This window comes from Equus quagga, chromosome 15, assembly GCF_021613505.1.
Source record: "Equus quagga isolate Etosha38 chromosome 15, UCLA_HA_Equagga_1.0, whole genome shotgun sequence".
Classification (NCBI taxonomy): Eukaryota; Metazoa; Chordata; class Mammalia; order Perissodactyla; family Equidae; genus Equus; species Equus quagga.
Window position 1 is genome coordinate 90,661,588 of NC_060281.1, and position 14,066 is coordinate 90,675,653.

The window sequence follows — 14,066 nt, forward strand, 5'->3', positions numbered from 1 at the left end:
TCAGTCTGCCTTCTCCCTGGCCTTGGACTCTGGCTGCACAGACCCCAGTGCGGAGCAGCTGAGAGGGCAGGGGCTCTCCCTGTGAAGGGGGTGCCGGCAGGGGGAGGAGGGCTGGGAGCTAGGCAGGGCAGGAGGCAACCCCAGCCAGTGTGGTGGACAGCTGGTGAGTGGGGAGCTGCTGGGAACACTGGAGACAGAGCCCGGGAGAGCGTCTCCAGCCCCAGCCCCAGCCGGAGCCCCACTGGACAAGGGCCCTGCGTCTGTTCCCTGCAGTCTCTACACATACCTGGCTTCTGTGGTCCCCAGGCAGCACCTGCTGAGGCTGGAGCTGGGGGAGGGACAGTCTACCTGGGAGCTGAAGGGTGGAATTCTCCCCCACCCCTGCCCTAGTCCTACCGGGGCTTCAGCCATGAGTCCCCAAGGCAGGGCCTCCTCTCTTCCTACCCCCCAACCCCCAACCAGCAGAGAAAGGCTACAGGCCTCAGGAATGGGCTAGCGAGTGAGTACCAGGCCCACCCTGGTGACGGTGTCCAGCTCCCAGCAGCAGCAGGGGGGACAGGTGCTGGGCCCCCTCTAAGGCACCTGGGCAGCCGGATGTGGGGGGTCAGGAAGCCACTTGTCTGCTCGACATTGGCAGTCCCCTTAGGGGCCTTTGTCTGCAGATGAGGACAGCAGGGCGTGGCTCAAGCCACCATCCTCCAAAGTGTAGCCCAGGGTCAGGAGGGCCCGCAGCCCCCTCCTCATGCTTGGTCCTCCAGTAGAAATGGGCTTCTCCATCCACGTACAACAGCAGCAGGTCACAGAAGGGGGTGATCTGGGAGAGTCAGGGAAGACCCACGGCCTGGCCCCCAACCTGACATTCCACCACCTCCCCAGCCCTCACTCTGAGACTCAATGTCAGCCCAGGGGGCTCGGGGGGCACTCAGGGGCACATGATTGCCAGCAGCCAGAGGGAGCCATGATGGCCAGACTCACCACACCCAGGTGGGCCGCTCCAGTGCCCAGAGTGAGGGTTGTGGGGATGAGCTCAAACTTCCCTGCCTGAGAGAGACCTGGGCTGAGCCTCTCTGCCTCTGGTTACCACCCCCTCCCACCCTTCACCTCCAGCCCCTACCTGCCCCAGCCTGACCCCTACCTGCCCAGTGATGAGGATGTTGAAACGGATCCTGTAGAGCTGAGCAGGCTCCGGGCCTCCACGCCTCAGGCCTCCTCCCAGTGAGCAGCTGTCCCGGGGCAGGAGAGAGTCCAGTGGCTGCTCTGCCCACTCTTGGGTGGCCTGGCTCTCACAGGCCCCATCTTACTCATCCACTGACTCCATCCACCCCAGCCTGAGTCCTGGGTCTCAGCCCTGTGTCATTGCTGAGGACACAGGGGACAAGCAAGCTGGGACCTGTGTCTCAGAACCTCCCTGCCTGCTGAGGGGATGGGGAGGGAAGGGTCCCTAAACAGACATTGGCAGTGGGGGTGGGGGAGGTGGGGCAGGCCCGGGGCTGTGGGGTCCAGAGAGGGGCACGCACTCTCCCCTGGGAGCCAGGGAGGACTTCCTGCCTGGAGCCCCTAAGTCTGGATTCCCAGGGCTCAGGAAGGAGCTCTAGGCAGAGATGGAGGGTGGGGAGAGCGCAGAAGGGAGGGTGGCAGTGTGTGGTCGGGTGTGTGGGAGGGAGCCTGTGCTGGGGGACCTGGAGCTGAGGGACCCACTCCTGCCCTGGGACCCTCGCACACACAGCAGAGCATCCAGAGGGATGGGCCAGGCTGTGGTCTGTCCCGTCTGCCACAGGAGGACGGGTTGGGGAGGACCTGGCTGAGGAGCAGTAGGTGGGCGGTGGGGCCGCACCTGAAGTTGGAGCTCCTCTCCTGCAGCTGGAAGGAGTCATGGGGCCTGCAATCAGAGCCCCCAGTGTCCAGGTCACAATCCCAGCGGAAGTGGATGCCACAGCAGTGCCCTGCACCCAGTGTATCACTACTCCACCAGCACGCGGGCCTGGGACCCTCTCCTTGAGAACCCACAAAGCCCTGCCCCCACGGACCCACCGGTAACTGCAGGTCCTCAAAGCCATGGCCACAAGGCCCCCGATGTGGAACACAGGACAATAGGGCTGATCATGGGTCATAGTGGCATTGCTTAAAATAGGTGTTATCTCAGGTCTCAGAGGCATTGGACCTGAGAAGGGGTGCGCCTGGGCCATTGGGCCAGGAGGGAACAAGGAGGACCTGGGGCCAGCCAGGACCCACACGCTGACTTGGTGAGATTGAACTTGCTGAAGGTGACAGTGTTTCTGATGAACAGGGTGAAGTTCTCAACCTAGACCAGCAGGGGCTTCCTACAGGTGGGGGAGGTAAGGGGCAGGCTCTGCTGGTCCTGGTACCCTGCCCTGGGTGTTGGAGAGACTTACACAGGCACAGTGTCACTCTCCACAGGGCACCAGCCCTGGCTATCACAGGTCCTGTGGGTCCCATTGAACACCATACAGTGGCCTGTTTTTATGCCTTGAAAACACGAGACAAACTCCAGGCCTCCAATCCCCACAGGGCCTGGGAAGGGAGTGGGCAGGCGGATGCTTGCAGAAAGAAAAGATGCAGAGGTACCACTGGGCCAACACACAGAAGCCATGCAGGGTCCCAGCCCAGGCCCCTGAACCCCATCCCAGTGGAGACACTGGAAGACAGGGCCCACAGTGACCATGGCTGTGCGTCCCCGGCTCCCCTTCAGGGCAGTCCTCGAAAGACCAATAGGTCCCCAGTGGGATGGAGGGGGCTGAGGTGGTGAGAGAGCAGAGCTATCCTCAGCCAAGAGGTGTCTCCCCTGCATGACCCAGCCCTGCAGTCTACCAGGACGAGCCCCTCCCCAGGTTCCCTGAGTTTGGGGTGCATGGGAAAGCTGGGGGGTGCAAATAAAAGGAAGTGGTCAGAGGGGGAGGGTGAGCAGCCTCCAGGCAGATAGGGGTGCAGCGCTGTCTCCCAAGGCAGAGAGAGACTCCTTCCCTCCTGACAGTTCTGTCCCCAGTAGGGGACAGTCCCTTCCTTGCCTATTCTGCTGTAAACAGGGGCATTAGTGCCTGCACAGGGTCACAGAGTTCTGGGCATCAGCCAGGAGGGGGCGGGGGCAAGCTCTCTGGGAGTCCCAGACCCCTGAGAGGAAGCACCCTCAAGCGTCGGGCACTGGCACAGACATGGCTCTGCCAGGTGGAGGGTGGACACTATCCAGGATGCCTGGCTCAGATGCAGCAGGAGGAACACAGCACCAGGGTGGCAAGAAGGGCACAGGGACTTGGTGGCCAACATTCTGGAGAGGGATCCATGCAAGGGCAGAAACTAAGGGCTGGCAGGCTCTGACGGTATCACCTGTGAAAGCTCAGCCTGGCCTCTGCGTGGAGCACACCTGGGGCCCACAAGAAGACCACAGGGACAGCGGGGTCAGCAGGGAAACCGTCACAGATGGAATAAAGGGAGGGAGGGTTAGGGAGGTGTGGAGCTGGGTTCAGCTTTGGTCCTGGGGACATCAGGGCCTTATTGGATGAAAAGAGGCCCCCCTGGCAGAGGGAGAGGGTTCCCTTGGACGAGGCGGGTGTGCACCAGGAGGGAGCTATGCTGGGGCAGGTGTCCCCAGGGTACAGTGTGGGCATCAGCAGAACAGAGGAAATGGGGGCTGTGGAGGATCTGGGTGGAGGGAGGAGGGGCGGAGCCAGCCTACAGGGCCCAGGGCAGGGAGAGAGCATTCAGGAGCTCCAGGCCCTGCCGCCTGTCCCCACCCCTCCCTCAAGCCAAGCCTTGAGTCCCCAGACCCTCCACTCTTCTGGATGCAACTTTGTAAATGCAGTCCCTCTGGCCCGGATTCCTGACCCATCCCCCTCTCCACCTGGAAACCTCTTAGACATCCCCGAGAGCCTGTCCAGGGCCACTCCTTGGTCAGGTCCTTCCTGAGCCTGGCCCTGTGACAGCACCAGCACCCCCTCTGGCATCACATCCCCTCTTGCACACACTCACTGCGGGGGGTGGAGGGGGTCAGAGGGTCAGTGCCTGGCAGCAGCACCCAGACACCCACCTGTTGTGGCTTCACAAAGTTACCATGTCCCACAGCCAGTTCCCTAGCTCCTAGATCTGTGTCATAGAAACCCTTTTGAGTTTGGTGATGATGGAAATCTGAGGGTCCTGGTCCTGCTCCTGGTAGCCTTTATTGGCGAGGAGGGCCCACCTGGGGAGGAGGGCATGAGTAGTGTGACGTGTCCCCAGCTGTCCCTGCTCACTCAACCCCTACACACCCTATGGGCTCCCAGCACAGCATTCAGGCCCCACCTCTTCTCCAGCCTCATTTCCACCCAAACACCCTGCACAGGCCAGACTTTCTGGTGATGCATCGGAGAGCCATGCGCTCAGCGTGAGCTGCCACCTCCTTCCTCACCAGTCCTCACCCTCCCCTGCCTCAGCCACACCAGCTCCTCTTCAAAGGCTCCCCTGAGCCAGCACAGATGGTGGCCTTTCTCAGGGGCCTCAGGGCTGTACCTCTCACAGGGGTCAGGGACTACCTCCTGCCCTCCCGGGGCTTCCTGGGCAGGGTGAGAAGCATCCTGCTCTGCACCCAGAGCCCAGCACGGGGCTGGGGACAAGGCCTAGGAAAGGGGGCAGGTGGGCACATAGGAGGACACAAGCACATGGCTCGCTCTTGTCCCTGCTGGTCTCTAGACAGAGAGAGATCCTTCCTTCTGACCCTCCCCTGTCCAACATGCCCCCTCCACCAGTTCCAGCCTGGCCCCTGGAGAGTCAGACCCCCAACCCTCAGCCCGGCAGGACCAGTCAGGGTCCCTCCAGCCAACCCGCCCAGGAGCCATTCTCTCACCCACCACGTAGACCAGGACCCTGAGCTGCAGCAGCCTCTGCAGGGCACCCACCCGCCACTTCCTGGTCATCACTTATTTCTCAGTTTTGTAATCCAGAAGCCCCCAGCCTGTCCCAGCCCCTGGGGAGTCCATGCTCTCAGCTCCTGCTGGCTGCTGGGAGCAGGAGTCAGCACAGCAGCTGCAGCCCCAGCTGAACAGGAAGCAAAGCAGGGGCCCAGGCCAGGCCAGGCCAGCAGCGTTAAAGGGACACTTCCACTAGGAGTGGAGTCCAGCCCCACCGCAGCCCTGGGCTCAGTCCTAACCCCCAGCTGCCCTGGGTCTCCCTTCTCCCCACACTCCCTCTGCTGGGCCCTGGGGCACAGATGTGAGCACCCTCTCTCCCCTGCCCTTTGGCCTCTCTTCCTTGGGGGGAGGGGACAACAGGGTTATAGGTACTTTGAGAGGGTGGCATGGTGGTGCAGAGCCCAGAGGAGGGGCCAAGGAAAGCTTCAGGAAGAAGGGGTCCCGGGGGCTGAGGGGGGTTTGAATGCACATTCGGACTCCCGCCTTCAGACAACAGATGCCTGGTCAGGGGGTTCAGGTCTGTCTCCTCACCTTGGGGGTTCTAGGCAGGGGTGGAGGGGCCAGGGGATGCATGCCACAACTTCCGGGCAGCCAGTGGTCCCTCCAGCCCTGTGCGCTCCCGGAAACACTCTTGGTAGCATCAGTTTTTCCACCATCAGAACACGCTTCAAGAATGATGTTAAAATGCAAAAACTCAGCCAAACAGTCTAAGGAGGGGTGTCCCACCCCTTCCTGAAATGGGTTCGGGGCTGGGTTTTCCCAACCCACAGGAGAAACTAAACTAATGATTGTATAGAACTTAGAATTATTTCAGTGTTGTGCCCTATAAAATGTTCATGAAACATACGTGGTCTGTGATGCAATAGAAAAGGCAAAGCACGCACTTGGCTGTCAGACAGGCAGGTCCTAAGCCTAGCTCTGCCGGGATCAGCTACTTCTAGCTGTGTGACTTTGAGGAAAGGAATTGCTTTCTCTGAGCCTCAGTGTCCTCATCTGTGTATGGGGCAGGAGTGGCTACTGACACAGGAAGAAATGCCTCTAGAGGGGAAACAGGCTGGGGAGTGACAGATGCAGGGGAGGAGGCAGGCGGCAGTGCCTGGGAAGGGAGCCACACTTAGCCCCTGTTCCCTGTCAGGCATCCATGGGCTTGGAGAGCTGGTTAAGGACACCCTCTCCCTGAGGTCTCCCTGGGCCTACAGTGTCGTGCCTGCCTCCTGCTTTCTGCGCCAGGGAAGTGCCCCAGAGCAGAACCTGTGGCATGATGGCCTGGGGCCCCAGCCACCCCTGGACCAGGGTTGGAGGGGAGGACCTGGGAGTCAGCAGCCATGGGAGTGACCCTCATTGAGCCCATCCTACACATTCCCCAGCCTTGATCTGTGCCAGGTATGTCCCATCCCCCACATCTGGGTGGCAGATGGGATCCAGGCTATGACAGAGATCCCTATAGAGGCTGGGGAGCCGCCCTAATGCACTGGTGGGGGTCGGGGGGGAGGCGGTTAGGCAAGGCTTCAGGAGGTCTGGTGGAGCCTAGAAAGGGGAAGCAGGAGTCCCCTGGGCCTGTGGGAAGGGGACGGCCTTCCAGGTGGAGGGCATCGAGTGGGTGGAGCCCTGGGAACAGGAGCCAGGGTAGTGAGCAGCTATGTGTGGGACCTTCAGCCCTGGGAAGGACCAGGTCCTCAGGCCCACCTCTGCCCCAGGGGGCCCGGGCTCTGGCTTCCACACTGACCTCCAATCCTTGTGTCAAGTGGCTAGACCTTTGGGACATTGGGTTCTTGGGGCTGGTGCAGAGGCCCTGGCAGGTGCCCTGAGCAGAAGCATCTGTGGGAGGTGCCCAGCCTGGGACTGGTGGGCAGACTTGAGTCCTCCCTTTCTTGAGGGGCGTGGGCCCCCCACAGCCAGGTCTTCTCCCCCTGGACCTGCTGGTGTTGCCGGGGGAGGGGCCTCAGCACAGGGTGGGGTGGGTGGGGTGGAGTTAGACCCTCTGTGGTGCACCCAATGCTGAACACCACTCCCTTCCAGACCCGCCCCACCCCTCCACCCCCCTCCTCTGCTGGCCAGCACCCCCTGCATGTGGTGGCCTCCCAGTGCCTGAATGCAGGATGGGAGGGTCCTTCTACACAGAGAGATGAGGTTGGAAGTGCGAGAGGAGGGAGGGCTGGGTGGGAGTTGGTGGGGCTGTATCCAAATGCCATCTCTGCTACAGAAGAGCAGGATGACCCTGGGCATGCAGCTGAACCTCGCTGAGCCTCAGTCTCCAATCTGTGAAATGGACCCAACGATGCCACTCAGCCCTCGGGGTTGTGATGAGCATTAAATGCTCAGCAGAGTGTCTGCCCATGTACGTGCTCCACGCATGGCCCCTTGGGCTGTCATTGTCAGTCTCCAGAGATGTGGCAGTGGGGGCTCATGTGGGGTTATATTGCTGCCAGGCACGAGTCATCAACGGGCTGTGGCTCCATCCCAGCATCCTCCACGGCACCACAAAGAAGGTGGCCTTAACCCCTTGACAAAGAAGCTCGTGGACACATGGGGTGGGGTGGGATATCCAGCTGATGGGTCGCAGAGTTGCCATGCAACCCCAGGACAGTCCACCTGCAAATCCCCTCCCACTGCCTCAGGCCTGGAGTCTGGGGGATGGAGGAAGGTGGAGGAGGACGGTGCCTGACTTGGATCCCACTGACTGGGGAGTGGTGCCGGCCCCCAGATGTGGACCTGTCAGAGAAACAGCCAGGAGCGGTGGGCGCCCAGGCTCTGTGTGCCGCCCTCGCAGTGACCCCAGCTGTGCAGAGGGCACAGCTGGCAGGGAATGGCCTGGGAGCAGGCGGCACAGTGCCTTGCTGTACTCCTGCTGGCCCACACGGGCCTGAAACCCCTGGACCTGAGCGACAGTCAGCTGAGTGACCAAGCAAGTCCCATCTGGCCTGGGCCACCGTGGGGCCCATCTTCCTGGGGCAGGGGTGGGTGGAGTTTGGCAGGATCACTCTGAGCATCCGTGCTCTGGCCCCTCTCCCCATGTCCCACCTCAGCCTGCCCCTTGCCCACTCCTTCCATACAGAACTCTTACTCCTCCCTGGATGTCTCAGTGCCCACCGCTGCCTGTGCTGGGTGCTGACTTAGCCACTAGGAACCCAGCATGAACAAAACAGAGGCCCTGGCCTCAGGGTACACACATTAACAAGGTCATTCTCCATAATTGTTGGTGCTACAGAGGAAGAAAGAGGGGGTGATTCCAGAGAAGAATGGGGATCCCTGCTGAGAGGGGTGGCCAGGGTGGCCTCTGTGAGGAGGTGACATTGAAGCTGAAATGTGCAGTTTGGGGAGGAATCAGCCATGGCAAGACCAGAGAGAGTGTATTTCAAGCAGAGGAACCGTGAAAATGAAGGACTGTTTCTCAGACTGACAGACACGAGTGTGACTGGGCTATCGGGCCAAGGGAGAGTGGCCAGGCTCTGGGGTGGAGAGGCCACAAGGAGCTGTGGAGCTGTGAATCATAGCAAAAAGCATGAAGATTTTAATCTGAGTCTGAGGAAGCCTGAAGTGGGATTCCTTAATCTCATCACTTTCTCTCATGCCCCACGTCCTTTGCACTGGCTATCTGTTTTACAAGGCACATGCAGTTCTACCTGGATGTCCTCAACAGCTCCAATCAATTATAAAGATCACCTGGGACCCTGGATTAGGAATACAGATTCCTGGGTCTTGGACCTGCTGAACCAGACTCTTGGGGGGATGCCCATGCACCAGCATTTTAGCAGGTGTCCCAGGAGATTTGTCTGATTGAGAAAGTCTGGGAGTCTCTGCTCTGTCTCAAACTGCTTAGAGCATGTGGGTTGGCACCAGCCTTGGCCTGTGGGAATCAGCCCTAGGATCTGACTGCCAGAGAGCCAGTTTACCTTCTAAGAAAATTGCCATGGGAAGTCAGTGAAATTACGAGAGAAGCTCATTTCAGACCTTTCCACAAACCAAGTGCAGGCGTCCCTCTGGGCTGCGTGGTCAGAGGGCAGGCACCAGAGAGGCGGCCGGGAGGGAGGGGCTGGAGGCTGAGGCCTGTGAAGGCTGCACAAACACGGGAGGGGCAGTCTTCAGGCTGGAGAAGGACAGACTCCGCAGGGCCATTTTGTTTCCCCAAGTGGGGCTCTGTGGGTGGGCCCGACTCCTAGAGGTGAAGGAGCTCACGCCACGGGACCCATGGTGATTGTGGCACCTGCCACAAAGGGTGGCTGCAGGGGTCAAGAAGACCAAGCCTGGGAACCACAGGAGGGCGACTCCTGTCTGTAGAAGAACCTTCTCACCCTCCAGCTGCTCAGCAAGGAAGGGGCTTCCCTACACAGTGGGAGACCACGGCCCTCTCCTCCCAGCCTGGAAGGGTCTGAGGAAGGGGAAGTCCCCGCATCTGGGAGCCTGGGGCTCAGACCCGGCGCTGGGCCTGGAGTCTGCGCGCTGTTCTCAGGGAGGCCGCCCCTCCTGCAGGGAGCTCTCCGCGGTGCTGAAAGTGCCGCCCAAGCGCGTCAGGCCCCGCGGGCTGGCTGAGTGCTCTGCCCAGTCAGTGCATCTGTTTTCCTCTGTGTGTTTCTTCAGACGACCCTTCCCAGACCGGTTCTGGGTGCTGCGACCATGGAGAGGGGTCAAATTCAGGTCCCTGAGGGCCCCTGGGCTGCGGGGAGAGACTGGCCAGGCAGAGAGAGGTCTGATGGCCAGAGCCTGGAAGGAGGGAAGCACAGTGGACATGGGACCCGAGGCCGCCCAGCCCAGCCAGGCGGGCAAGGCTTCCTGACACTGTGACCCCAGGTGAGAAGGAGGAGGAGCTGTTAGCCAGGCGGAGAAGGGGGTCAACAGTGCCACACAGGGGAACAGCCCCAAGGCATGTCGGCCCCGGCACTTCTGAGAACTGTACGCAGGTCAGACTGGCTGAGTGCTGACAGAGTGGGGAGCAGGGGGTTGGGTGGGTGGGGCTTCTGCCCATTTTACTTGTTGAATAGCTCTCAGGGTTTCTTCACCCGACAGTCCCCACTTTCCTTCTCTAACACCCCTGCCTCCTCTCCACCACAGCTGTGCTAGCCTGGTCACTTTTTGCAGATAGACTTTGGTACAAGCCTGCAAACAGTCCCCTGGCCTCTTGTCTCTGTCCCTGCCAACCCCACTTCATCCCCTACACCCACCGCTAATGAATCCAGCCTTGTCAGTTCTTGAAGCCCTCCCTACCTCCTCACCATCAATAGAGTGGTGCCCAAGAACCTAGGCATAGCATTCAAGGCTCTCAGCATCTCTCAAGTGCCTGTGGCTTCCTCCTCATTTCACTGGCTTCCTCCTACTTGCCACCTATGCTAGGTCTGTGTGCATTTCCACAAGTTCCCAGTGGTCACTCGGCCTCCACACATTCCCTCTTTCCTGAGTCTGTTCACTGCTGTGCATGCACATGTGCATGGGGAGTCCCTTAGTCTTTAAAGTTATCTCCTCTGTTCTCATACTTGTAACCCCTTCAGGCATGGTTAGCTCCCACTCTGTTCCCACGTCTCCCTGTCTGTAGGCTAGAACAGCTCAAATCCCACTAACTTGTATTTTTGTCTCCCCCATTATATGTGAAATACTTGCGGGGAGGGCAGGCCCATGTTTGGTTCAACTCCATGCCCTGCAGAGACCCTGGCACACAGTGGGCATCAGTATCAACCTTTGAATGCACAAACAGTGAATAGGAAGTTCTTTCGTTGTGTTTCTGAAGGAGAGATGCTTGGACCAGTCCTGGAAGAAAATACAGGACTCACTGAGCTTAACATGAGCTGGAGTGACCTTTGAGGCCCAGGAGCCAGTGGCTTTGCCCGGGGACTGGAGGTATGAGGCCCCTGCCCATCAGATCTTCTGGCCTGTCATTTGGGGGCAGGTCTCCCAGGTGCCAGTCCCCATATTTGCAGCTCTTCAGAAATGAACCTTGCATCTTTTCAGCAGAATTTAAAGAATATATCTTTAAGTGAATTTAATGTTCCCATCTCCACTTAATGATGACAATGTTCCATCTTTCTGTGTCCACTCTCACATCACTTACTGAGGAATTCAAAGCCGACTATCCCACATGTTCCTTAGACATCACAGACACAGCTGGTGGGGACATGGTGCTGCCTGGTGAAACATGCTTGCTGTTGGGCACATGCAGATGCTTCCTGAGATGACATCTGCCACACTTGGGACCCAGCACACTCTCAAACAGCTCACCTTGTCCTTGCGTGTGGTGGCATGTAGGACTGGGGAATGGATGGCTCAAGCTCCTGCCAGGGTGGCACCAGTGCCTGCAGTGCACCTGGTGTCAGCTCCCCGTGTGTGTCCTCCTTAAGGAAGGGCAGCCACTGCCTTGCCCTTAACAGGGGCTGACCTGGGCTCCTGCCCACAAAGTTGAAGGTCAGGTTCTGTCTTCCCAGCACATCCACGAGCTCCACCCTTCTCCCCATCACAGCCCCCAGCAGCCCTTCACTGGAGCCCCTCTCGGGCCCTCGGCTGCTCTGTGTCTCAGAGTCCCTGCCCTGGAGAGGCGCCCAAGCGGGTACTGGGCCTGACTGCTGTGTCCGTGGGGGCCTGCTGCCATGTGGAAGCCCCCAGGCTCTGGGGGTCATTCACATCCACACCCTCTCTCTGCTGGGCTTCTGGGTGTTCAGCTCTACCACTCACCCCCATCCAAGCCACAGACTGTAAGCTGGACTCTACCCTTCTGCACTCAGTCCCTGCTCTTTGCACCTCGGGCCTCCTGGGCTCTGAGGCTGTGGCCCCAGACTTTCTCCACCATCACATGAGGTCCCATGGCTTTTCTCTTTTGTGTTCCAGGCAAATTTCTCCTTGAGAGTCTGGGACATCTCATATAATGGCCTTGGAGATTCTGGAGCCTTCATGGTGGGTGAGGCACTTAAGACCAACAATGTGGTGGAGGAACTCAACATGAGGTGAGAAGCACGGAATGCCCCCTGTGTCATAGTCTCAGGGCTCATAGCCACCCCAGGGCCAGGAGCTACATGATCTTGCTGCTGTTCACCACTTTAATTCACAAACCTACCACGGTCTACCCATGATGGGTCCTGAGCCCCAATCTGAGAGCACCCAGCTCCGTCCTTCTCATTTGAGTTCATCATTCAAAGACTGGGGCTGATGGCTCCCACAGCACAGGTAGGGGCTGGGAATCACACATGTGTGTGCGAAGCATCTTCAGAGAGCCTGGTGCAGGGTGGGTGCTCACATGCTTTGCTCAGCTCATGGCTGCTGGGGGCCTGCTGTGTGTGTGCTGCTCCTCCAGGCCCAGGTGAAGACCCAGAGCAGGGGCCTCAAGCCACAGTGAAGGAAAGAGGCAGACCCAACAGATCATGGCTGACGGAGTGAGCAGGGCCTGCCCACTTCACCTTCCCCACCTTTGCTCCCCATGGAAGTAGCCAAGGCCAGAGCAGGCCCTGAGAGATCCTGAAATTCGACGCCAGAGCTGAGGTCTGAGGAGTCAGAGAGTACTGGGACTGGCTCCAGGACAGTGGCCAAGAGCAGTGCTGAGGCCTGGAGTTCAGGTCCAGCAGGAGGAGGAGGAAGAAGATGTGGGGAGGAGCTGGGTGGTTTTCCTGAACAGCTGCTGTCATGGTGATAGGGACAGGGTGCCATCTGGAGCACAACATGTGGGAGCATCTACTGAGCTCTGAGGGCCAGAGAGCAGTGGCTGGTCTCCATCAGGGGTTGGGGGGGCCCTCTAGGCATGTTTGTTGGGTGATCTGAACACTGGGGGCCTCTCATGAAGCAGTCATTATCCAGCTTTCACTCACTGACCTGCCCAGGGCCCCCAGGGCATGCATGGAGGCTGGAGTGTGAAGCCTGACCCAGTAGATGCACCAGCATCTCCAGCTGGGACCATGGGGAATTGTGTGTGCAAGGCAGCACAATGCTCAAGTCTTTCTGTTGCAGCAACAACCACATCTGCAGTGGGAGCCCTGAGCCTGGGCCTGGGCCTCCGGGTCAACCAGACACTGAGGCCTCCTGTTGGGAGAACTGGCCTGATGGGGGAGGCCCCAGCAGAGACCTGCCTGTGCCTGTCCACAGAGATCTCTCCTCTGTCACATCTACCAACCCCAGCGGCAGCAGGATACACAGGTTCCAGAGCCCCGATGGGGAGGAGGCCTCATGGCTTCTTCCTGTGACCACTTCTTCCCTTTGCCATCACTCACCCTCCTCTGGCCTGTCCCAGGCACTTCCGCAGACTCCTCCCCTCCATCCTTCCCTCCCAGCTGTCCTTCCTCCTCCTCAGCCCACTGGACAGCTGGTCTGCTGTGATGGCCGTGGCACCCTCGCTTCCCCTTCACCTTCTCCCCTGCTCTTCCTCTGGCCTTGCTGGAAGCAGTCTCAGACCTCCTTGAGGCCTTGTGTGCACAGCAGGGGTTCCTTCCTCGAGGGTTGCCAGTGGGGACGGAGTTGCTGAGCAGGGCTGAGAACAGGAGAAAGAGAAAGGAGGAAGGAGCAGTTCAACGGGGACCACTGTGCCAACAGCGTGTGCTCAGAGGACACTACCACCAGCTCCAGGGAATCCAGCCCTGCCTGGCCCTCAGCTCCCTCAACTGGCAGAGGTGCCCCCTGCAGCACCCCTTCCCCAGCCTGAGGCTCACCCCTCTGCTGCCCTTGACTGGAACATAGACTCTCTCTTAAACTCTGGATCCCCATTTCTAGTCACCTGCCGGACGGTCCCCCAGATGGCACATAGGCACATGGGATTCTGAGAGTCTGACCTGGATGCACCATCTCCATCTAGAGGCTGCCTCCTGGTGTGGGGGGCCTCCTTCCCATCAGAAACTGGGCCCAGCAATTGTCCCCCCTCTTTCCCACATCTCCCTCCTCCATCTCACCACCTGCAGAGAGCTCAGGCTGCCTGCTCCTCCTTCTCACTCCCCTCCTCCAGGCCTGTTCTCCTGCTACTTCCTCCTTTCTGGCGCTTCCTCCCCACCTGCTCCCAGGTGATCTTTCTACCTCAGAAACACGCCCCTGTCCCTCCTACTTTAAACCCATCAGCAGCTCCCCTCTGAATGAATCCAGGCTTAGCAGTGTGTCATTCACAGCATGCCCTCGGGATCTGGGCTCTGCCAACTACCCTCTTCCATCCCGCTCTGAAACCCATCCTCTCACTCCAAGCTGCCTGGAACTCTCTGTGGACACGGAGCTGTT

At 59.5% G+C, this 14,066-nt stretch overlaps 1 pseudogene; it reads right to left on the bottom strand.

The window, feature by feature from the left end:
- The window catches only part of LOC124227205 (P2X purinoceptor 6-like), a 32,164-nt pseudogene continuing 18,098 nt past the window's right edge, over positions 1-14,066 (bottom strand).